Here is a 24777-nt window from a genome sequence, read left to right on the forward strand (position 1 = left end):
CGGCCGGCTCTCTCCTCTCTCCCTGTCGGTGGCAGAGCCGGCGGCTCCGCCGCGGCTCCCCCGCCCCGTCTCCGACCTGGGATGGGGGGGCGCGGCGCCCGAGAGTTTCTCTACGGGAACGGGCTCCCTGTTTTTAAGGTGGTCTGGGAGGAAAGGTGCCACGTGCCACTGAGGTGGCTTTTTACTGTTTTATTTTTATCACCTTCAGTCTGGCTTCTGTTAGCAAAAGGGAAGTCCTAGCTACATTATCTCAGCACTATCTATTTTGACTACAGTCTTCAATGCCTCAGATACATGAAGGACTCGTTTTAGAGGTTTTAGTGGCATTAAAATTACCTGAGGAGATAGCTGTAGTGCATTTTAAGGGACTGACCTTAAAAGGGAATGACCTCAGAAAAAAAAGGAAATAATTTGGCAGATCGAGAAGCTAAAGATGCAGCAGAGAATGGGATCCAAAGCGTAATGATAATTTTGACCAGGGGGAATTGGAGACTCCAAGGTTCTGTGAGGCTGAGGAGGGAGTGTTGAGTGAGATGGGGGGAGAGCCCCAGAAGAAGTCATACCTAGGGACCTCCAGCCCCAGGAGCCTGGAGCAAATGGAAACCACGACTGTGCAAACGCTGCCTGTGCCCAAAGCAAATACAAAGAGAGCCAGGGTGTGACAAACAATGACAATTTTTTTACAGAACAGCAGAAACAACAATAAAGTGATGTTGTAGTGTGCATTTTGAGATTTCTAAAGTTCTGTATGATTTTTGTTATTGAGTGTCTGTAATGGTTCATCCATACCCACCCCCCTTCCCCTAATCCCTGTTGTTATCCCCCTCAACAGGCCTCTCCCTCCGCCTTGTATGTCTCCTCAATAGCCCTCTCCCAGTCTATCGTGCCCTCCCATTGTACCTTATCAATGGACACACCCTGGTACTTGAGTACCCTGGCAAAGCCAGATGGTTCAGGCAAGGCTTCAGGTATCCCCACACCCCTTTTGTCCCAAAATGGCAATGTCAATGCCCCTTTACCTAAGTCACTCCCCCTCATTTCAGCATCAGTTACATTCCTGTTCATAAGGGCAGGGGAGACCCAAAATCCTCACTCACACTCTCACGCTCTCTGACACCAGGGCTTTGGCTCTAAATAAACGCCTTCCTAATTACCACCAAGTGTGAGCCGCTCCTTCTTCCAAGCAAGATCACGTCTCTGTCTGAAATCTGGACCCAAAGGAATAACTTGTTTATGGTTTCTGAAGAGAAGCTAGCCGGAACACCAGCTCGGAAGTACCATAAAGTATAGAATGTGTCTACAATATAAGATTTCTTACAACAACAATCTAGAAAAAATATTTACAATTTATAGACCTATCTAAAAACAGTAATGTAATAAACATATTTACAGACTAAAGGACATATATAAAAACAACAACCTCAGAAATGTATTTACAGTAGAGGGGCCCTATAGAACACCTGGAATCTGATAAACATATTTACAGAAGAATCTAACAATTTAGATATCTAAATACAGAAGTGACTGTGTCTACCATCTCGGTCAGAAGAGAAGGAAGCAGCATGGCCACTCCAGCCCAGCCCTGAGTGCTGTTCCCTGTGCCCCCAGGCTGGCACACACTGGCACAGCAGCACTCTGCCACCAGCACTGAGCCCAGCTGGGGCTGGGAGCTGGGCCCAGGTGCTGGGACAGGGCTTGCATGGCCCAAGGCAAGCGCAGGGCAGGCCGGGGGTGGTGCTTGTACCACCACAATCCAGGGCCCCCCTGGGGCACCATGTCCCTGAGTGGGACCACCCAGCCCAGCCCCAGCCTGGCCACAGGGAACCCACTCTGCCTGTGGGCAGGGCATGGCCAGCACCGGTCTGTCCTTCTGGTGGGGCTCTATCCTCATCCCACGATCATGGGCTCCTCTTCATCCTCCTCATTCACCTCCATGTCCTCCCTCTCTTCGTTCATATCAACTTTCATCATCTCCTCCAGCTCCTCCACTTCAGTGACCTCCACCTCCATCTCCTCTACAGTCTCTTTTACATCTTCTTTTTTTTTTTTTTTTTTTTTTTTTTTTTTTAACACCTGCGGATTTCAGTGCTCCCCGGGCCCCAGGGGTCAGAGCAGCATCCATGCCCTGGCCCACGCCTTCCTCGATTATGTCCCACTGCCTTCTTTAGGATGGCCACCAGGCGGGACGTGTCCCAGGGAGGCAGTGCCAGCTCCTGTGGAAGGCCCTGGGCCCTTCCCACCCCTTCTGCTGCCCTGAGCCCACAGAGCAGGGCAGCGTTTGCTTATGGTTTGAGCCGTTCCTAAAGATCCTGTCTTACAGCTGTCTGAGACACTTGGGGCAAGGCATTCCTTCCAACCTGGGCCACTGCGGGTGGGCTGGGGGCGGCCCCAGGACAGGTGGCAGTGTGTGTAAGGGCCCTTTGTGACACGGTGCAGGGACTTGGGTTGCTCCCTGCTGCTGGTCCCTGCCTTTCCCTGGTGTCGGGTGTCACGGCATACATTGCTTCCAAGATTTACCTTTCAGGTGTAAGAAAGTCTGCTTGAAAGAAGTCACAGTGAATGGTTAATGGCAAGTGTGGCACAGAGCCTTACCTATCCCTTGGGGAAATTTTTTGTTTTGGAGAGTTTCCTGTGACAGTTGTTAAGACTTTGGCTCCTGCTATTTTATTTTGTGGGTTTGTACCTACAAAAAAGAGACTTCATCTTTGAATTCAGTTGTGTTTTGACTTAAAGATGTGCTCAGAAAGACACAGAACCTGCCAGGGTCTGCATGTCGTCCCTGTCCAAGAGCAGTACCTACAACAGGTGTTGGGGAGTATGGTAGAGTCTAGCCCTCCCATAATCAACAGCTAAAAATAAAAGCAGGTGGGGTCCCTGTTCTGGTCCTCCCCCTCCATACAGAGAGGCATGGCCCAGCCTGTCCTAGTCCCCAGACAGCTGGAGCACAGCCTTCCCTCCTCAGCTCATGTTGGGTGGGGAGCTCACTGAAAACAGCTGAAAAAGGGCCAACACTCTGTTCACTAAAGATAAGGAAGGTGTGTGGGGATTCACAAGAGTAAGACAGACTTAAATTGCGTATCTAGTCTGGTGACTAGGATGCCTTGGAAAGAACAAACAGAACTTTGAGCTCATGAGAAGATGGGATTAGAAATCTGCTCAAGAGAAGAAGATTCAATCAACCCCCTACATGGATATGTTGAAAAATGTATGAGTTGTTTGTATGATCTTTTAACCTAATTATTGTAGTAGAAATTATTAACCTTACTGAAATGGTATATAAGTTCTTGGAAAACCTGAGTAAAATCGGATTCTGATCATGGTCGGTCTCCCCGTCTCTCCTTCAATCGCCGATAAAGGTGCTCAGGAAAGGGATAAAGCCTTGACAGGCTAGATACTGCTCTGGATAAATGCAGCATGGGGTCAGCCCATGGAGCTGGCCCCAGTGTGTGAAGATGGGTGGGATGTCGTGTCACTGTGCTCTTCTTGAGAGTCTTCTCCTGGGCTGTGGTTTTCAGCACCACTCCTGGTGTTTTTTTTCCTGCTTTGTCCTAGCTCTGGATCTGAAAGAGACAGTAAAATCCAAATTGCTGTCTACAGGGGAAGCAGCCTGGGGTGTCTTCAGTGAGTGGCTCCTGGGTTAATTTGACAGAACTGTGGGTTTTCTTTGCCTCTCTTGTTTTTCTTTGGTGGTCCCCAAAAGCCTCTTCCTACTGAATAGCTTCTACTTGTCCAGGTAGTACCCAGCAGATAAATGGGGATAATTGTAATGAGAACACAGTGGATAACTCCTTGTCCTGGTTTAGGGCAAATTTGGGAGGAAACCTCCGAATGGGGTTCCTCAGGAGGGCAAACCCAAATGGCCCCTCCCCCCAGCCGGTCCGGGAAAAGAATTTCCTTGGAGAAAAGTGGAAAAAACTATTTATTTAACAAACAAACTGTCCACAAGCATAAGAAATGAATAATATGAAACAATAAAACCTCGCACTGCTCCGAAGAGAGATGGCAAAACTGAGAGTCCTTGCTGGGAGTTAGCTCAGCTCTCTCAGCTCTATCAGTCCCAGTCCCTTCAGTGCTGTAAAATGCCGAGGTCCAGGCCCCGGTGGGCCACAGGTGCAGCTCCTGGTGCTCCTCTGGGTTTTCACTCCAGAGCAGATTTAAACAGTCCCAAGAAAAAGGAAAAAAAAAACAGTCTAGGAAGCTTTTTTGCCCCAGCTAGCTAGACTAACTTAAAAGGAAAAAAACTCTGACTGCTGTCCGTGTGTTCGATGAACACACAGTCCAAGGATGAAGAAAAAGTGCAGAGGAGTGAATAGTTTTTCAAAACAAACTGCGCACTTCTTCTTTCTCTGTTCACTTCCAGAACCAGTCTTAAAGGTACAGAACACACAGAACAGACGATTGGGGATACAAGCATCATAGTCACCCTAGGACACTCCTCCTGCCCTGCACCGTACCTCAGTTAAAGCTGCAATTTTCTGTCAGAACTTTTGTGCTTCTCTGTGTTTTGTGCTCCTGTTTGCTGTTGACTTTGCTTGGAGAAATCGATGAATGAGACATGGTGGGCCTTTGCAGCCTTTTTGGGACACTCAGGATATCTGGTGCTGAAGGCTGAAGGCACAGATCTGACTGTGTAGAGAATTTGGGAATCCAGGGCAGAGGATTTTGAGAAAAAAATTACAAATTCTAGAAAAATTATGAATACTGGATTCTTTTGCACTCTTCCATGGCTACTGGAAGGAAACCTGTTTACTTTCATTACTCTATCAGATCAATTCTCCAAGTGTTTGATTTAGGCACTGAAAATAAATGGGTATTTTTAGCTCTGCTCTTTGAGGTGGAAGGGATGATGTCTCTCCTGTCACAGACTGACAGGACACCTTACCACCCTGCACTGGACTATTTTCTTTGAGGACATGGTGAAACCCCATGTGAAGAATCACAGTTGCATGACTTCTCTTCCACACATCTGGATTCCTGAGTAATTCCTGTGTTATATGTAAATTTTCTAAGGACATAAAGGTCAAAAATATTTGGGGAGAAAGGGAGTTTTGTAAAGTTAGCAGGACAAAAGGGATTTATAGCAACACGTTTGCTTTAAAGCTTTCCCCAAGGTACCTGTAAGCAGCTCTGTGGATAGAAGTGAGTAATTCCAGAGTATTAAAGTTAGTTGTCAAGACAACAGCACAGCAGAAGTTATTTATCCTGGCTCATGCTCATCAGCAGTCTCCCCTTGTCTCCTCTGTGGCTTGGAGCATTTTAGTTTTGCAGCTTTGGTACAAGCACAGAAGTATCTGGAACAGAGAAATGTTTGCAAGAATTTTATGGGTATGCTAAACAAACACGGCAATAGTATTGGGCAGCCAAAGTAGTCTGTGTTTTAAAGATGCTGCTGGGCCTCTGTGGCTGGCCTGGCTGCACAGGTAGCTGTAACTAGTGGGGTATGTGCTCTACAGTGTGAACAGGGGATCTGGGGCCTTGCCAGCTCCACAGATCTCACTGGATGCATTACAGGCAGTGGAAAAACTTCTACAACAAAGGATCTTTTTGGTCATGGTGGTGTTGGGTCATGCTTTCCTTTGACATTCATATGTTCTTTCTCTTACTTTCAAAATCACTTGTTTCATTAAATGAGGACAGGTCAGTTCCACTTGGTGTGAAGGTGCTCCAAAGACAAAATATTCTCAGTAATTTCTGGGTGCATAAGGAATGCTTAAGAAGAAGCCACTCTAGCTGCATGGTTCATCCTGACCCTCTAATTTAGAAGATTAATAGCTTACAGCACACAGAATTTTATTACATTTTCATGTAGGTATTTCATGCCTTGACTGTTCCTGGTCCTGTCACTGTTGCTGTCACTGGTGAATTTGTGACACTAGGTGGCATAAGATAGTAATGAAGGGAAGAGAATAGGATGTTATGAAAAAGAAGGACAGGAAAAAGAAGAGTACAAAACCCTATTACCCAACACAGTCCATGACACAATAGCAGAATGTTGTTCATGTTATATATCCTGTGACTGTTTCATTTACTGTAGGAGTTCAAGCAGGGAAGTTCTGGAATGTAAATTTACATATTTCACTGTCATATTTCATAGTCACTGAAATGCTGTGGAACTCAGGGGGAAAAGTCCCACTGCTTTAAAACTAAGAACATGACATCTATTCAGAAGTATATTTTAAACACCCCACTCCCAGCTTACTGGTATGGCTAGGAAGTGCTGTAGATGCCAAGAACAAGAGGAAAACATCAGTCCGAGCCTCTGTAATGCAGGTGATACTGACACAGGTGCTCCATACAAAGCCAGCTAGTGGCTTGATTGGCACAATTTATATGCTATAAACATATGAGAAGAATTTTGTGCAATCTGATTTTTTTATTATAAAAAAATAATTATTTGTTCAACAGGATTTTCACTTGACAGGACACTGGGAGGATCTGTATGAGTGTGAATTAGAAACGCACAGAAAATGAGGGTGTTGTTCACAGGATTTCTGTCACAGTACAGCTGGTCTGTAGCTTGACAGATGAATCTGGCCATAATAAGAAACCCAATTTGGCTTTCCTACTTTGATAAACAAGTCTCTGGGTGAGCAATGATAGGATGGATTTGAACGCATGTAAGGGACCCTCAGCCAACCCCACCTGATCCTAAGTGCAAACATATCATTGGTCAAGTTGCTGGGTGGTGTTAAGACCCAGACAGATCAGCTGTCTAAACCCACAAAATTCAAACCCCTTACAAAAACAACTGCCATAATAAACTCTTGGCTGTTTGTTGATGAACCTCAGTAAGGTCGTGTCATTTCTGTCTCCACCCAACAACCCCTAACATAATAGATTTCATCTGTCACAGCCGGCAGAAGATGGGCACCAAAGAGTGGCAAGGATGGTCTGGCAATTAATGCAGTGCTGTGTGAGCACAGAGAACAGGATTCTGTACCCCCACAGCACATCATCCCCTTGTGGTGATGCCTCAGCCCCTAGGCTTTGCAGTGATCCTTAATTTCATACTCATTTTCTAAGTGTTCATGACAAGTGTCCTCTGCTCTTTCCTATTTCTTGATCAATGTTCTGTCAAGCTGCATGGACCAAAGTCCAGAGTATATCGCTGACCTTAGTAAATGTAGCAAAATGCCAAATACTCTGACAAAGCATTCCTTGCATGTCTCAAAATGGTACCCACAGAGAAAAAAATCACGTAATGTTACATTCTGTACTTCAGGTTGCCCTTGCATGCAAACTACAATGATTTCACTCTTCCACAAACTCAGATGTACAATTGCAAACACAAATTCAGTTCTGCCTTTTAGGCACTACAATATTGTGGTGGTGACGTTCAGGAGATCCTGGTTAGGAAACCAGTGTTGTTCTACCCTGCATAGTGGTTGTGTGAGAAGTGAAGAAGAATACCCATGGTGAATGATGCGATGAAAGAGGAGGTGTCTAACTGCTGTTCCAGCCAGCACAGCTGTTCTGTACAGAGAAAGATATGGAGTGTTTGATAATCCAGTTAGATCACACCATGGCAAATGTCACAAGGTGCCTAGAGAAGACACCAATGATGCCATCACTGTGTCTTCTAAGCAAAGTGCTTTGTTTGTACCCTCACATCTGTGAGGGCCCTAGCCAGCAGTGCAGAATGGCTGGGATCCAGTTCAGTTAATACTGTCTCCATCTATAGAAATATTTATATTACTGTAGCCAGCATTTGCATCATGATGATTATACCACTTGCCCCAGTGATATTAATTTTAACACATTCCAGTTTTACTGCAGCTGACTTTCTCCCACCCTGTCCTCTCTAAAGGCTTCTGCACCATGCCAGGTCCTTATGCTGTAATGGTACCATCCCTTCCCACCATGAACTGCCCAACAGAGGGCAGACAGAACCTTCATTTTCCCTGGGAATGAGGACAAGCAGCATTCAAAAGCTGGGTATGATTGAGCTGATGCGTTTTGGGAGGAGCATAGCTAGTCCACTGGTTAAAAGGTAGTTGTGTTTTTGTTTCAAGAACACTAGAAATTATTTACTCATGAACATGCTGTGTGTGTACATCCAGTGCAGGCAGAAACTGAAGCAAGACCCAGAAGATAACAAATGAACTGGTGTGAAGGGAAGCTTGGACTAATTTTATTACCTCTTGCCTCTTATTTTCCTTTTACCCTCAACAAGAGGAAAACCAGAACATTTTGTTCCTTATGGGAACCCTGGGGCCAGCCTGTTATACAAGAGGCTGGTTCAGTCCCTGAGAGCCCCAGGCTCTGGGTTGGTGGTAAGCCAAGTGCATTATCTTCTCCTTCCTCTCCAGTCATAGCAAGCATGCGCAGAACATCAACTGAGGATCAAACGCTGGGCCTTGCAGAGCAAGTTTAACCAAGAAGGTTCTCCCTTAATCCAGTCTGGGAAACCATGAGCACTACACCTGGTATGTTAATGGCATGTGATGGGACTGGTGCAGCAACCTTCCAGCCCCTGCTGTTACTCACCCTCAGACTGCAGTTCAGTGCTCAGTTACTCACTGCACACTGAGCATAAGAACGGCTGGATAAAAGAAATTGAGTGAATGAGAAAGATTTCTGATCAGCCAGGGATCTCCTTAACCTGGACTGTAAGTCCAAGACCAGAGGCTTTGTTCAGAAATCACAAGTGTAATGCTGCAGCTCCAAGGGACAGAGGGACGCAGTGAAATACACAACTCCACCTCTCACTCATCAGAACTGATAGTTTGCATAGGGCTTTAATTTTTAGCAAAGGACATTCAGGTATCCTGTTATGAGGTGCTACACAAGATAAGGAAGGTACAGACCCCTAAAGCTGATAAGGACTATTAAAGAGTTATTAATGGAAACCAGTTCGTTAGCTTTATTTGGCTTTGGATCAAGCTCCCGGTATTTAAATCATACCTCCTCGCTTTGTATTAGTTTTGACATTACATGGCTTTTTATCAGCACCTGCTCTGCTCTGAAACACAAGGTGATTTATACCAGAGCAATTTGCAAGGAGGCAAACCACTCAGGGGATGAGTCAGCCTTTCAGATGTAGATAATTCACAACCGTATAAATGAGGAAGGTGATCAGGGTGGGACAGGAATAAACCTGGGTCTAAACAAAAAGTTCTGTCTCTACAAACATCTTCATGTCAAAAACTCTTCTCAAAGAGCCTGGCAGAAGCAGGCATTCAACTCACACTGACACTGAACATCTGCTTCCATTGGGCATCCTCAATGCATCATCCAGAGGGCAAAGCTGTGATGGGATCCAAGTGGTGTCTGTGGACACCCTGCAGATCTGCTGTGGTGCCTCCCACGGGTCCAGCTGACCCTGCTTGCAAGGCCCCTGTGGAGACAAGAGCTGGACAGATCCACCAGTTAAGCACTGCCTTGTGTGTTTTACCTTTCCCAGCACCAACATCTCATGTCTGCTTTTGAAAACTCCCCAGCAGTTTTACAGTGTCATGTTCTTCACTCCCAAGGAAAAATAATCTTCAGTCTTTTGTGTGGGGAAGAGAGGTACAATTTTCCCAGTAGCTTTACCTTCCTTTAAAACATCTGCGCATCTTGGTTGTGTCATTTCCTTTCTCAAGACACCTAATCGCTCCCTCCCACTTCTGATTATGCATCATGTTAGATGCTGTAGAGCAACTGAGTAATAAAACACTTAATTAAATAGCCACGTCTTTGTTACACCCTTTAATTTGATTACTTGGAAATAATAATAGTTTCATGCCAACCTGAAGGGTTCATTAATTCCCTCTACTGATAACAGGAAGTAATCTATCTTTTCCTACTGGTATTTTTCTAAATCTTAAATCAAATTAATTAATTCTGATTTTAAAGTCAATTAGAAATAGATACACTCTGAGACTACACCATAATCTTCATGAGTGAAATGAATTCAGACTCTCCTTACAAGGCAGCTTAACAATTTTCCTTCTAGGGATGAAAATTTCAAGACAAGAAGTCAGATTTTAAAATATGAAACACTTCCTGGAATAATTACCCAATTAACAAAATGCTCTAGAAGAATAAGAAGGTTGATGTTATAGTACTTACAAAGTGCTTTAACACCAGTAAAGAAAAATGATGTGAAAACAAAGTACTCCTGCATTTATAAATCCCCAACTTTACACAGCCTTAAGTCGGACAGCAGCATTAAGCCATAGTTGAAGACTGACAATTGCTTAGGAGTTAATTTGTGCTGATGGCACCTGATGACTGTTCTACAGTCATTGTGTGATACTTGCTCGGGGCTGTGTCTATCCCAAAACAGGTAAACATCCACACTACCAAACTGCCTCCATGGAGAGATGGTCAGTGTGGTCTCCCCACTACCAGGACCAGCTTCATGTTGTTGATTTAATCAGCAGTAGAGACTGAAGTCCTACAGGAAGGAGGAGAAAACCCTAAGAAAACTTGGCAAAGACAAATGCAGGTGGTCAAAGATAGTTCTGGGTCTGGGAGGGAGTAACTTAAATTCAGCAGGACATGGGGGGCTGCCTGGAAAGCAATTTGGTGGAAGAGGTGCTGTGGTCCTGATAAGCTGAGTAGGACCCCAACTGAGTGCCCTGCGACAAAGAAGGACATTCAGGGCTGTGTCACCAAGAGTGCAGCCAGTGGGGTGAGGAACCTCATCTTTTACTCTGCAGTGATAAGAACCCACCTGTGAGTGCTGGAACCAGCCTGAGCTCCCTGGTGCCTGTCCTATATAGGCACAGATGTACCAGAGTCCAGAGGAGCCCACCACACTATCAGGAATGGAGCACAGCATACATGAGCAGCTTTTGAGAGAGCTGGATCTGTTTAGCCTGGAGGAGAGAAGGTGAAGGGGCACCTTACTGCTGCCTGCAACTGCCTGCTGGGAAGGTGTGAGCACAAGCTGTACTCTTTGCGGAGCTGTGAAGTGAAATCACAAATAAATATAAGGAAATAAAATGGACTATGAGTGGAATCAAATGGTTGACCAGAGCACGAACGGGCTGTGGCATCTCCAGCCTTGAAGGTATTTATCTCTTACCTATGCAGCGTTATCTAACTTGGTTCTGGTTCAAGCATGGGGTGGACCTAAAGGCCTCCAGAGGTTACTTCCTACCTGAAGTAATTTTGTATTATTTTGTATTTAAGTGATTCTATCAGGATTCTTGTGTGCCTCACACACACAGAAAAAAACTCAAAAATCAAGAAACCAAACCAAAACACCACCACCACCAAAAAAAAAAAAACAAAAACAAAAACAAAAACCTACACAAAAAACCCCAAACCTACCCCACTAAACATTAAACACTTGTCAAGGAGCTAAGAAATCCAGCCCTGTTTCCAAGTCTGACAAGAGACTTGCTATGCAACCTTTAGGAAATTACGTATTGTCGGAAAGAAGAGGTTTGTCATGTGTAAGGTCAATGGAGTTGGTTGAGAGTGGAAAAATTGAGGGAATGAAGGCAGGGTCTATTTCAGGAGAGGGAATCCTGTACTCTAGGGATGGGACAATAATAAGAGCGTTCAGTGCTTCTGTTACACAGTCTTGTCCCAGCCCTTTAACTGAGAGAGCCCAAGGCCCAGAGGTGTCAGAGAGCAATCTCCAGTTGCAGAATTCTGCTCAAAAACCAAACAGAATCCCAATATTTTAATGATCTTGCAGGGTTTTTTTTTATTACCACACGAAAGGTTCAAACATGAAAATCATTTACACCACTCTGTCATACAGACCCTTATCCTCAGAGGCTTCCCAGTCAGCTTTCAGTACCCACAGCACTCTCTGAGTGTGGCAGCTCTGTTTTAAGAGGATAGATTTCCATTAGGGATGTGAATATTATTACTTACAATAGCCCAGCCAAGAATAAATGCTACACATATTTTGCCACAAGCATGAATCTCTGTCCCATTGACCAGTCTGGATCGGACTGAGAAATAAAAGAAAAATATTATGAAAATTATTAAATATTATTTCTCAGAAACTGTCTCCCAGAAGCACAGCTTCACCATATCAAACCCAACAAATGTGCAAAGCTACTAAGCATTCCATTTTCCTGAAAAGGCTTTGCACAACATCATCCTGCACTACTCTGGGAGACTTTCCTATCTGTTGAGGTTTATACTCGTCAAAAGAAAGTTATGACAGGGAATAGCAAGAAAATTCCATCCCCCGAGTATCTTGTAGTTATAAAAAGCATAGTGAAAAAAGACAACAATCAAGCATTCTACTCCTCTCCCCAAAGGTAAAATCTTGGATACATAGTTCTTCTGCCACTCAATTATATTCATCTTCACTCACCACATATTCTGTGTTAATTATTTATTTGTTCTTCCAGTTCACTGACAGGTCAGGGGAAATGATATCTGAAAGAGAGTGAATGTGAGGATTGCTCTGTGTTCCTCTTGTCCTGGCAAGCACAAACTGATCACTAGTCTGAACCTGGGGTACATTCTTTTTCTCATGAATTTTACAGAGCAGATGAAACCAATGGAACTTGACTGGAGGCATCAGTCGCTGGAAAACAAAGAGATTAGGGCTGCTGAGGTTGAAAAACAAGCACTTTGTCTGAAATGCCAGTTGAAAAAAGGAGGGGAAAAACAGTAACACAGAGGACAAGTGATGTGATGTTCTTAAAAAAAGACACTGACTGTTATTCATATCTGCTTTAGCAACCTTTACCTACCAAAACCTAGTAAGATAAAAAGAGACTGCAAATGGCCACACTGCCCTAGGGATGGGTATATGCACATCTGCTGGAATCCACAGGGGCTACAGGGATGTGTCCTTGGGGTGACATCCGGCTTCTTCCTGCAAACACTCAGCTCTGCTGAAGGTAAAATTAATCCAGGTGGCTGGGGAGAAGCGTACAGTGCAATGTTCCCACCACTGAGAATCAAACCACAGGCAATCTCCAAAATCAAACAGTGTTATGTGCCAGCTGGGGGACAACAAATCCAGCACAAAGGATGCCCAGCTGGGCAGATGTGGAACTTCAGCTGCAGTCAGCCAGAGCGACAGCAGCCAGGACAGGACCTGGACAAGAGACCACTGTTTATGCAGGTGATGCATGAGACAGAAATCTCTCTTAAGCAAGGCTTATAGAACTCATTTTTATTGTTATTAATTTTAATGGACCATTAACTATGGAAATTTAAATGTATGTGTATGTGGTCAAATATCTCTAAAGGAACATAAAAACTTAAAGGTACATAGAAAAGGTTTAGAAAAAATAATAATAAAAAAAACCTCCAGACCTTATTTCAGCTGATCAATTTCCTTGTCCTTATACTGGGCTGTAACCTTGGCTCCAAACTTGCTTCCCAGGGATGCTCACCTCTCTGACAAAGCTGCACACTCCTGACTTCCAAACTCAGCTTCTGGCTAAGGAGCATACAGTGTTCTGTGCTGGAATTAAAGGGATTTCTGTGCCTGAAGTGATGTGCACGTGTACCTTGGTCAGTCAGAACCACAGATGGCTGATTAGCATTGAAACGTGCGTGTTGGTCTGTTGGGGAAACAACTGGAGCTGGTTTTTTGCTTAGGCCTTATCAACAGAAACGGTCACTTTATTGCGGCTGTGAGATCTTATGGGAGTTTATGCATGGAAGACAAGATGGATTTTCACATCCCTACCAGTTGTAAGGAAATGCTAAACTTTGCACTTGTAAAGTGTATAATTTTTCTGAAGAATTATTGAGGATATTCTCCTACTCTCTGGGTAGTCTTTCCTCCGATTTCAGGCCGTGGACTCCCTCATTCCTCACTGTCAAAAGAGGAGGTATATTGTAATTTCTATGCATTCACTTATGCAATAGTGTGTTCAGGTTAAGAAAAAAATACAGGTAAAACAAGAAACATTTTATGTAAAGATTAAATAATATCAATGGCTTAAGCACCTGCAGCAGATACTTAAAAAATCACAAAAGTGATTTTATTTACAAAGGACTATATTTTGTGTCCCAAAGCCCACAGTGACAGCAGTGATGTCCCAGCTGCTTGACTGTTACAGACTCACGTTAGCCAGGATGTCCCTTTGTGCTGTCACAGATTTCCTGTTACCGGTGTCACTGCAGTAACGTAGGGCCATCCCTCAAGGTGTTCTTGCACCAGCCGAGCTCTCAGGGGTGCTTTGATTATCCAAGATTTTTACTGTAGTGTTTGTACACAGACAATCACACACACACATATATATACACTCTGTTTACCGAATCATAGATTCATGGAATGATTTGGGCTGGAAGGGACCTTAAAGATCTTGTTCCAACCCCTGCCATGGGCGGGGACACCTCCCACCGTCCCAGGCTGCTCCAAGCCCTGTCCAACCCGACCTTGGACACTTCCAGGGATCCAGGGGCAGCCTCAGCTTCTCTGGGCAACCTGTGCCAGAGCCTCACCACCTTCGCGGGGAAGAATTTCTTCTCAATATCCCATTTAACTCTACCCTCTGGCTGGCAGCGAAAAGCCATTGCCCCTTGTCCTGGAATTCCAGGCTCTTGTTCCACTTCTCTCTCCAGCTCCCTCGGAGCCCCTTTAAGCACTGGAAGGCGCTCTAAGGTGCCCCTTGGAGCCTTCTTTTCCCCGGGTGAACACGCCCAACCCTCCTCGCCTGCCTCCAGGGGCCATGGACTTCTGCTCGTTAACGTGGATCTCACCACCCCTCACGGCCAGCCCGGCCCGTCCGCTTCCTGCCGGGCGGCTCCGTGGCCCGTAAAATGAGCATGCGCAATGACACCGCGGGGCACTTTGGGAGCTGTAGTTCTTGCGCGGCAGCCGGAGGACTCGGCGCCTGCGTACGTCACGCCCGACTTTGCCAAGTCGCTGCCGGAGGCCGGGCGGGCCGCGCTGCCATCTTGGACCTGAGGGACGGGGGAGCTGTGGCCGGTGAGCGGAGCAGGGCCGGGGGGCGGAGAGGGGGCACGGGGGTAGTGCTGGAGACGAGGCCCTGTGGGGGAGATGTGGGGGACGCAGGAACCCGCGGTCGGGCCCGGATCCGGAGCGGCGACTCGCGCCGGGAGGGGCTCGCTGAGGGCGGACCCGCCGCTCTGTACCCCCGGGCCCCGCGGGGCAGCTCCGGGAGCGGGGCAGCACCGCTCCCTCCCCGGGGCGCGGGCGGCGGTCCCGGGACCCCTGCGCTGCCCGGCCCCGCCGCCCCTCTGCCCCTCCGCGGCTGCCGGGGGCACCTGCCCGCGCCCTGGTGCCTCCAGTTCCAGGTCCCTTCCCCAGCCGTCCCCGGCAGTGTTGCGTCCCTGCCCGGCCGGACCCCCCCCAGCTTTTCCTGGTCGCCAGGGTCTGCCCCGAAACCTTCGCCCTCTCGGGGGCACGCTCCCTTCAGGACTGTGCTTTCCGCAGCCCTTCCAGCACAGCCTCCTTCCCCAGTGTGTGTCCCCCCTGTCCCGGAGCTCCTTCCAGGTGTACGAGGGTTCGGTGTCTTTGTCTCGGCCGGGTACAGCCGGACATTGAAGGAGTGTTTCTTAGCGATAAAGCGTAACTACAGCCAGAGGTTTATCCCGAACTGTGTTCCTTCTTGTAAACACGGCAGAATGGCAACGCTGGTGCCACCGCTCTATTTTGGAAACACGGACAAGTTCTGGCTGTTAACTCTTCCGCTCCCACGCAGGTTGTCTTTGACCTTGTGTGCCAGTGCTGTCGAGATAAAAGCAGACAAAGGTGTTCGAGGATGGGTTTCTGTAATTTGCTCTGATATTCGAGAATTCGAATAGTTTGTTTTAATCTCTGTAATTTATGATGTTAAATTGGCAGAAGACCTTCTAATCTGTGTGTGATGCAGAGAAAGGGTCAGGTGTAGTGTTTGAGGTACCTGTGTTGTGGCAGCCTTTACCCTTGATGGTTCAGGAAATATCCCCAGCAAAACTTACCTTTATAGCTTAGTTAGAATTGAAGAAGTCAGAAACTAGGGTATTTTAAAATATATTTTCCCAATATATTACTGCTTATTTTTGTGAGTTTCTCATTGTTTTGCTTGATCTCTGCTACCCTGCCTGTCAACCTTTTCAAAGAGAGAAATCTGGACTGGTATTTGAAAGAAGGCATTCTGTGCTGAGAGTGACACGAGATCCAACAATTGCGTGTATTTACCTGAGAAAAGGCACAGGCGTTTAAGAATGAAACATGAATCACAGGCTGCCTTTGGTTCTGAGGACTTTAATATTTAAAAACGTATTGTTTGAAAAAAACAGTAAATTGTTTTCTGTTTTCTTGAAGTGAAAGTCCAAAGCAGTTCTAATTTAATTACAATTAACTTGCTGTTCACTACAGCTGTTTATATCTGAAGTGTGTCTAGAAGTGTGCATTCGTAGTTGTGATGTAGCTGACATTTAATCACTGCACTGAATGCATTCACCTCTAAGTGATCTTTGGAGTAATATGTAGCTTTCAGACCCAAAGTGAGTTTTGTTGTCAATAAAACAAGAACTTACACAGTCGATGTGAAAGATAATTTTGGAGTGGAAAATAACTGTGACTTCTGAGTGCTAACTTTGAAAGCTTCTTACAGATTAAAGTTATTTTGGGGTTTAAGAGAGATTGAAAGATTATTTATATGAATTTATTAGTTAAGCAGCATCACCTCATTTTCTTCCCTCAATTTTCTCTCCCTCTTAAAGTTCTGTTTCTTCTGTTGTGACACAGACCTCAAACATGAGTTACCTTATTTCTTTAAGTTTCAAAACACTTTGGGGAAAACTACAGAATAAGTTAATAGGAAGAAAGGCAGTAAAGTAGCATGGTGTTTGTCTTGAGGAGTTTATATTTTTTTAAGAGAGCTTGTCATAGACTGCTTGAAAAATGTTTCATGAGATATTTACAAAGGAATTTTCTCCTATTTTACAACATGTGAAAGAGATAAGACCCTGTCAGCAACATTACCAGTATCAGTCGATGATAGTATCTAAATAAACATCTTTTGTGAGTTTAAGCTATTTAAACAAAGTGATAAATGTATTCAGCCATAGTGAAGTACTTTCCAAGCAGTAAAATCAATTTGATTTCTTCTTAAAAGCAAGGAAGATAGTCTGCAGGGTGAGAGTAGAAGAAGAACCCTTTGCACAGGGTAATGGTGAAGTTCTGGGAGTTTATTTTTAAGCTTTTCTGTTTGGGTGTCCAGTTATGTTCATGTAATGTTCTAGTTTTTTGTCATTCTGCTGTACTTACATATAATTGCAGGAACTTCTTTGTGCCCTCACAACTGAGGAAAATGAAGGTGTGTGCATAACCCAGAGGAGTGCTGGCCACAGTTCCTCAGTGTAACTGTACTTTGCCCAGCTGCAGAAACTTTTTGAAGTGAGTGCTCAGAAGAGGAAGTAGACAAGCCATGATTATAGTCTAGTTTGGGAGCATTCTAGATATTTAGTTTTACTTTCTCGTAACTTGACTGTTTTTAAAGACTTCAGGCAGTGCTTCTTGGGCTTGGTTGGACTGTTAGCTGAGCTAATTCTGTGTGCACATTTTGGTGAGAGAAAGGTTCTTCATTCTTCTCTCTGAAGATTAAAGCAATAGAGACTTGGTCATTTTGTCTCAGTGACTGGCACTCAGGTTTTACTATAGTGCAGAGTTGCTGGAGCTGAAGGATTTATATTTTTCTTCATAAGAATTGCAAATTATACATAATAGAAATTAAAGTATTGCAACAAACTGGGAAAGAGTATTTTGAAGAAGCCAAGGCCCTGTCAAGTTATGCCTGGAATTTCTACTTTTACTGTACCAAAGCACAGCAGGTTTTTTCTCCCCTCTGAGGAGACACTATAACAGATCTTGTTGTGCTGGTTATTCAAATAGTTTTTCAAACTTGGCACTATGTTGCTGTTCTTTAAAAAAAAAAAAAAAAAAAAAAAAAAGTTTTATTACCGTCCTCCTTTTTAGGAACTGATAATTCCTGCCTTCCACCCACCTGCTGGAGCTATTCTCAACTCTGCTGCTGGGAGAGGCCTGTTGTTTCAGTCAGGCACAGAACTCCTGTCATGTTTGCATTTGTATCATTGGTTCTGAAGCTGGAGCTCAGACTCAAGTGGTGTGGCTGCTCAGCAAAAAAAAGGCTTATTCTCTTCAATTCCCAGTTTAATTTTGTGAAACCATGTTTCTAATCAGGAAGCGAAAGTTAGGTGACTTTCCTGTACCTGAAATGTGCAGGTCTCAGGTTGAGGATTTGTTAGCCCATGATACGGAAGCTGGAGCTTTCAAGAGGAGTGTGTTGCATCAGCCTCTATAAATCTTCGTGTTCTCAGTTTTCTATTCTTTATAGGTCTATTTTTATTTCAGTGGTAGAAAGAAATACACATACTTTTTCTTTCTAAGTATTAGCTGGGTACCTAGTAATCTTTTTGAAGTTTATTACTAAGGAAAAGAAAAAACAGGTAAAAGATTAAGGTGATCTTGAAACAGAAAAAGACATGGTAAGACAGGTCTGCAATCTGCTTCTGATTTATTCATTAATTCATCAAATAAATAGCCATTTGCAGTGAAATATCCATCAGGAATATAAAATTTGTGACTAGAAGCATGTTAATTTACTGAAAAATTAAATAGGTTCTTTGATCCCTGAAGTTTCACATGATTGGGATGGAACTTTTTCTCGGGCGAGTCATTCATAACTTGCTACCCTTTTTAGCTTTGCCTCATTCAGTGGAAAAAGGGAACGAAATTTCAGTGCTGAGCAAGCTGAAGAGATGGACTGAGACGTAGAAGAGTGGATTGTGTTAATTTTTAACATACTTTTGGTCAGTTCCCATCCTTAGTGCCTCCCCAGTCCCCAGTGCTAGCTAACTTCTGATTATGTATTAATAATCAGTATTCTTGCTTAACAGTTAGAGTGCTCAGATATCCAGATTTTTATTTTATTCACTGCTGGCTTCATAAACACTTGAACAGATTAAGACTTGTTGCTCTGAGTACTCCTCTTCTACTTTTCTGACACCTTGAGGTTTTTGCTCTGTCAGTGCTGCTCTTTTCATTTATTTGCAGAGCAGCTGGATGGAGCGTGTTTATAGAAGCATTTGTGTAAGGATTTGTATAAGGATTCCTCATCTTTAAAGGTTTTTTTTTTTTCACTTTGGATTGTCAGAGTCTGAATTAAGTCATCTGTGGATCACTCTGATTAAGTTCTCTTAATGAGGCTTGTCTTTACAAGTCTGTGTGCCTTGTATATACGTGTGCATTTCCTACTGCTCCAAGTATATAATTTCAGAGACTAGATAAGAAACACAGTGACCAATACAGAAAAATGTTCATAAAATGGTAATGTATTTGGCCTAATCTTTAACCCGGCTTGCTAACTTCTGTGAAAGTCGTGAGCTGCATATTTTCACCAGATTTTACCTCAACACCCTTTCCTATCTATTGAGGTTAAGACTTCCTGAGCAATCCTGCATGTGAAGGGCGCTTTATAAAGGAAATAAGAGAAAAGAAAATTTGTGAACTTAGAAGATTAAAAGTGAGACTTGTGAAACTGACTTGCTTTTGGTATCAGGATCACAGCATGGTTTGGGTTGGAAAGAACATTAAAGCCACCAGTTCAAAGATCACAAAGCTGCTTTGGTTCTTAAATGTCTGTGATTGACCCTGTGCATGTGATGTCTTCAATGATGAAGCCTTCAGAGCAGTTTCTTATTCCAGCTATTTGAAGGGGAATAATGTGTCTGATGGTAACAGGAAAGAGGAGGGAAATGCTGAAGGAAGGCTCTTTGATCACCTCACTCTGCATGAAAGAAGTTTCCATAGCTACCCAAACTAAACAGCTGTGACCTGTGTTTTCAGGTGGATACTCACCGTGTGACATTTCTAATTCCATTCAAGTGCTCATCACCTAAAGATACAGAGGAAAACTTAGGATCTACTGGCAGTAATCCTGCATGTAATTAGCATGTTCCACTTTGTGCATGTTAAAATGAGTTTACCAGTAAGAGTTTAGAATATCTTTTTTTTGCCTTATACCGAAGAGGCATTTTGTGAATATTAAAAAGACCAATTTCCAGAGCAGTGCTGCATTTATTAAACATTTGTCGGAACCAAATTGAGTTCAGGTCAGTGAAAAAGCTATCATGAGGCAGTGGTGTTCTCATTGTTCTTCTGTGCACCAATTGAATCAGGGTGTTTAACTCCTGTCTTGAAATCTGGTTTGGGCAGGTGGATTTGCTCTGTAGAGACCTGTTGACATTGCTGGTGGTTTATTTGATATTCTCCATGGTTTAAAGGTTTTAAACATAGCCCTGTGAGGTGTGGCATGGCATATCATGACATTTTTCTCCTTTCCCTTCTTTTCCATTTGTCATGAGGCTCTCAGAACTACATGACTTAAGGCACTACTGAGAGCTTGAGTTATTTAAAAAACAAACAAACAAAAAAACCACCTTTAAGCAATGTCTTGCTTTCACATCTGCAGTGTGAACAAAATAATAATGTCCTGAGGGGGATAGTAGAGGTGAAAATATTTTCAGACTAATGGCTGTTTATTTAAGGCTGGAAACTGCCTAATGCACTCTGTTTGAGTAAAGACACCAACAAAGTGAAATTCATAGTTAAGGATGGTTGATGTGGGAGAGGAGGAGACTTATAGACAGTAATAATAGGGATGAGATCTATTCTAAGAGAGCCTGTGTCACAGCTGGGATTTCTTTGCTTTTTGGAATTTCACTTCCTGTTTTAAAAATAGTCAACTCTATACTTCATATTCTGTATTTTTGCCTTCATAACCTCTAATCTCACACACAATAATGTTCTAATGTATTGCAAACTAGATAAAGTGTCTGAATAGAATTTAGAAGAAGATTGTCAGAGCTCCTCACATGGTTCAGACTCAGGGTTTGTATCTGTCAGGATGTTTTGCTGAATTAAGGTGGTCATTGCACAGCATTATAACCCTATGGGCCTGTTCTTTTCTCCAGTATGTGGGTTTCTTTTTGATGTTCCACATGATGCATGGCCAAGGGAAGCCATGAAGGGGAGGATATATGGTGTAGTGTGTTCACAATGAATTGCTCTCCCTGCATAGAATATTTTTCCAGGGCATGCAAAGTGTGCCTATTCTGTTTTTAATAAATACACTGTTTCACAGTTATCAGGGGCCCTAGGCTTTTGTCCCTGAAGATTTCCTGGATTAAACAGGTCAGTGAATGTCAGTTTATGACTAGAATTGACACAAAGATAGGGAAGGACTGTGAGACAGGGGAGTGTCAAGGGGAAGGGACGCCCACTCCTTGGGCAGTAGCTGCAGGAGGAGAATTCCCCATCTGTACTGACTGATAACTGCAGCAGCTGCACTGCTGACACGTGTGGGGGGTGCAGTTACCTCTGGTTCACTTACAAGTTTTGGTTTAGGAGCCAGTCCTAAGCTTCTTCACCAACCTGTGGGCTTCTAGTTGTATCGCAGCAGTAAGGCAAGTCCCTTGAAATTGAAGGATACAGTCAATGTTCGTTGTGAGAGATGATTTTGTTCTTTTATTTAATGTGCAGTTGTCAGGTTTTCACACAGAATATCTAGGATGTAAAGACTAAAACTTTTGTTTAAAGACTATTAATTCTACTTATTACTTTAGTTGGAAGAATTAAGATTTCTGACATTTTTCTCTTTTGATAAAGGTCAAAGGAATTTTAGGGCAGCCCCACAAAAACCAAGTTTAATGGAAGTGATGAGAATATTGGAATAGTGGTACAGTTCTAGGCCACCTTTCTCCTATAGTTTCTGTTTTGTTTTATTTTACAAAGAGGCATGAGCTGGAATGTAGCAAGCAGTCAGATTTTTGCAGTGTTGGGAAGGCTGTGTTGTCCACCCATGGCTGTACTTTCATGTTACCATCTGGTCACTTTTAAAAAATTCCTAGGAAGCAGGTAATGGACTTGTGTTAAAGTTAGAAAACATGAAGATGACTCCCCTGGAGCTGAAGGTTGTGCTTGCAGCAGTTTGCAGTTTTGGAAAATACAGTGACCCGTACCAGACTTTCAGATACCTCAAGGTTGACTTACATAATCTCAGTACTTTTTCCTCTCTCTGAAATTGTAGTTTCCATTACATCTTTTGGATTTACTTTAGTAATAAATAATTTAACTTGGAAAAATGTAATTTTATTTTCGACTAACAGTGAATTTTGCACACAGCAATATTACTTCATTTTGTTGGATGTACTGGCATACCACTTCTAGTTTCTTTGATTCTACTATTTAAGAATACTCAGAGAAGTAGCTTATTTTTCTTAGGGGGCAGTGTATGCATAGTCATACCTTGGTAATGAGCTACCTGTCAGAATTTTAGTGCATTATCTACACCAGTTCTTGTTCCCACAGCTGAGTCAATCAACAGGACCTGTCTTACACCATCTACTTTGCTGAAGCAGGTACAAGCAGCAAGTGACAAAGAGCTTTCTTTTTCAAGAGATTTCAAGTCGTCAGCACATTTCAGATGTGTTGTTGTCACTGGTAGTAGGGAATGATTCATCATTTCTTTGATGAGCTTTGCCAGGCTGAATTGCAGAGCTGTGCAGTCTGTTTCGATTTCGTTTATTGCTCAGGTACCTACAGTGACGATCTGTTTAACAAGTTTTTATTGGCAAATCTCCTGAAAGCTCCATGGGCCTTTTTACCTGTGTTCTTGGGAGCAAAGGAGTGGAGGTGTGTCTGGGGCTGTCTTCATTGCTCTACCCACAGAGGGAGGTAGTTTTGTGCTCATTAAACCTTCACCAGTGCTGTTGGACACTTAAAGCAAGGTGCATTGTGTGCTGGACAGTCCTGCACAGAAAATCATGAAAAATCATGTTTAGGTTCATGTAGATGCAAACATTGCACTTTTGAAAATTGTGTCTGCTCCATTTGAGGGTTCTGGGTGGGATGATCAGGGTTGACATTTTCCTGGTAGACAACAGTCTTTCCAGAAGCTACTTTTGAAAACATTAAAACTGTACAATTTTACAAACATATAAACATGTACAACAACTGTAATGGCTGCTGAAGTTGTCATTCTCAGTAATGACTGCAGATAATTGGGTAATTTAATGGTCAAGTTTTCTGGTTTTTTTCATTCCCCAGAGTTAAAAGCTTTTTGCAGGTTTGTTTAGGTGTGTGTACAAACCATTGATAATGAAATGTAGCTCTGAGAAAGGAATGGGGAAATAATGTGAAGCAAGCACTGAGCTGTAAATAAGAAGTAAAACTAATGGCTGGAGATTATGAAATCCTCTGTAGTTGCTGCCCTCTGTTAATAACTGAATGTGTAACTGCTTCTGAAGGGACTTGTTCCAAAGCTGCAAAGTGGATAGTGAAACAGAAGGTGATGGCCTCATATTTTGTTTTGCTGTGCTATTTTACAGCAGAGAAAGTGTTTCTTATGGATGCTCTGATGTGCTTAGGCCTGAGCACCAGGCCTTGGCCAGAGCTGACTTACAAGATGGGCCCTGGGCGTTATGTGACTAACACCATCAGTATTATTTAGCTAAAAATAAATTAGGCAGACACTTATGCTGGCGTATAACCTTGTGTAGTTATCTGCAAGAAATTTATCATTTTCAGAAACTTTCCCAACTGACATGAATAGAGGTTTGTTTGTAGGGTATTTTAGGGGAAAACCCAGCCAACCAAGGCCTGGGCTCTGGCCCCTGCTGGTCAGGAAGTGTGCCAGCAGATCCCCGAGTTTCTGTGCTAAAAATATCAGGTCACTTAGACTTACTAATTTGGGCCTATAAAAACTGGACCCATTTTTGGGGTGAATTTGGAGACCTCACCTGTGGGTGGATGCACCATGAGGGATTTTCCCAAATGCTGGGAAGGGTTCTCCAGGCCCTCACTGTGAAACCGGGCTCCCCAGTGACTGCAGACTGGGTTATGGTGAATAATTTAGGCAGTTGGTTGATGTATCTTTCTCAATCACTATCCAGTCTCTCATACAGCAATTATTAGGTGCATTACCTTGCTTCTTTTTGCTTGCTGCTAAATCCAAGTGTGTAGTTTTATTGAATGTATTATTTTACTTTTGTGTTGCCTTAGTATTCATACTCAGATAAGACCATTCTTTCTGTTGGTGTCTGTATCCTTTAAATCGCCCCCCATCAATTGGCAGAACACACTTCAAAAGTAATGCCTTTGAAGTACATTTAAAAATAGCTGTAATACAAAAACCATGGATTTTCTTCTGATGACAAGTCACAAAATAACATGTCAAATTAGTTAAAGTTCAAGTGGTTCTCTTAACATATCCAGTGATACCAGTCTTTTATCTCTTCTCATAGGCATCAAATTAAGTTCTGCAGTTTCTGAAATTTGCTCACAAAGGTTGACTATTTCCACTTTTTAAATTGGAAAATAACTTAAAGCAGTAATGGGAACTGTGATACTGTGTGGGTATGTCTGTACTAATGAGACAGAGAAGATAAATGTTGGCACTGGAAAATGAGGGAAGGTCAGTAGATATGTGAACATCATCAGGTCAAAGTGGTAGAAGAGGACATTGATGGGAAAGGCAGCTATGTTATGGTATGGAGCTATGTTATACCTCCAAAATCAAGTTACCTATATAGACAATGTGGGAATTTTTTGCCGCATCTTTTTTGTTTGGTTTTAGTATCATAAGCAGAACTTCAGTGCCAATCTTTGCCACCAAGGTTTGGATTAATTTATGCAGACACTTAGGAGAAGGTTTTAGAAATTGTTAGAGTATCAGCATCCTTTAAGCAGCTCTCCAGCCTAATTTTGTCACAGATGGATATTTTTCAGGTAAAAGAGAGTAATTCATTTGATTGAAAGTACCAGGACAGTGACTTTAAAGAAGCATTGGAGAGACACTGAGCGACACATGGCAACTGTCCAGATTT

The 24777-nt window shown here is 43.4% G+C and overlaps 1 protein-coding gene across 6 annotated transcripts in view; it reads left to right on the plus strand.

Moving 5' to 3' along the window:
* Positions 1-14775: 14775 nt before the first annotated feature.
* Positions 14776-24777, plus strand: part of ITCH (itchy E3 ubiquitin protein ligase) — a 60311-nt gene continuing 50309 nt past the window's right edge. For 5 of the 6 annotated variants that reach the window (XR_014591223.1, XM_083872961.1, XM_083872959.1 and 2 more), the window contains exon 1: positions 14776-14851. The gene's annotated coding sequence lies outside the window, so the exon portion shown is untranslated. Of the gene's footprint in view, positions 14852-18965; positions 19018-24777 lie in introns of those variants that run through there. The other variant, XM_083872962.1, reaches the window with a different exon arrangement.

This window comes from Zosterops lateralis (assembly GCF_965231275.1).
Source record: "Zosterops lateralis genome assembly, chromosome: 16".
NCBI lineage: Eukaryota > Metazoa > Chordata > Aves > Passeriformes > Zosteropidae > Zosterops > Zosterops lateralis.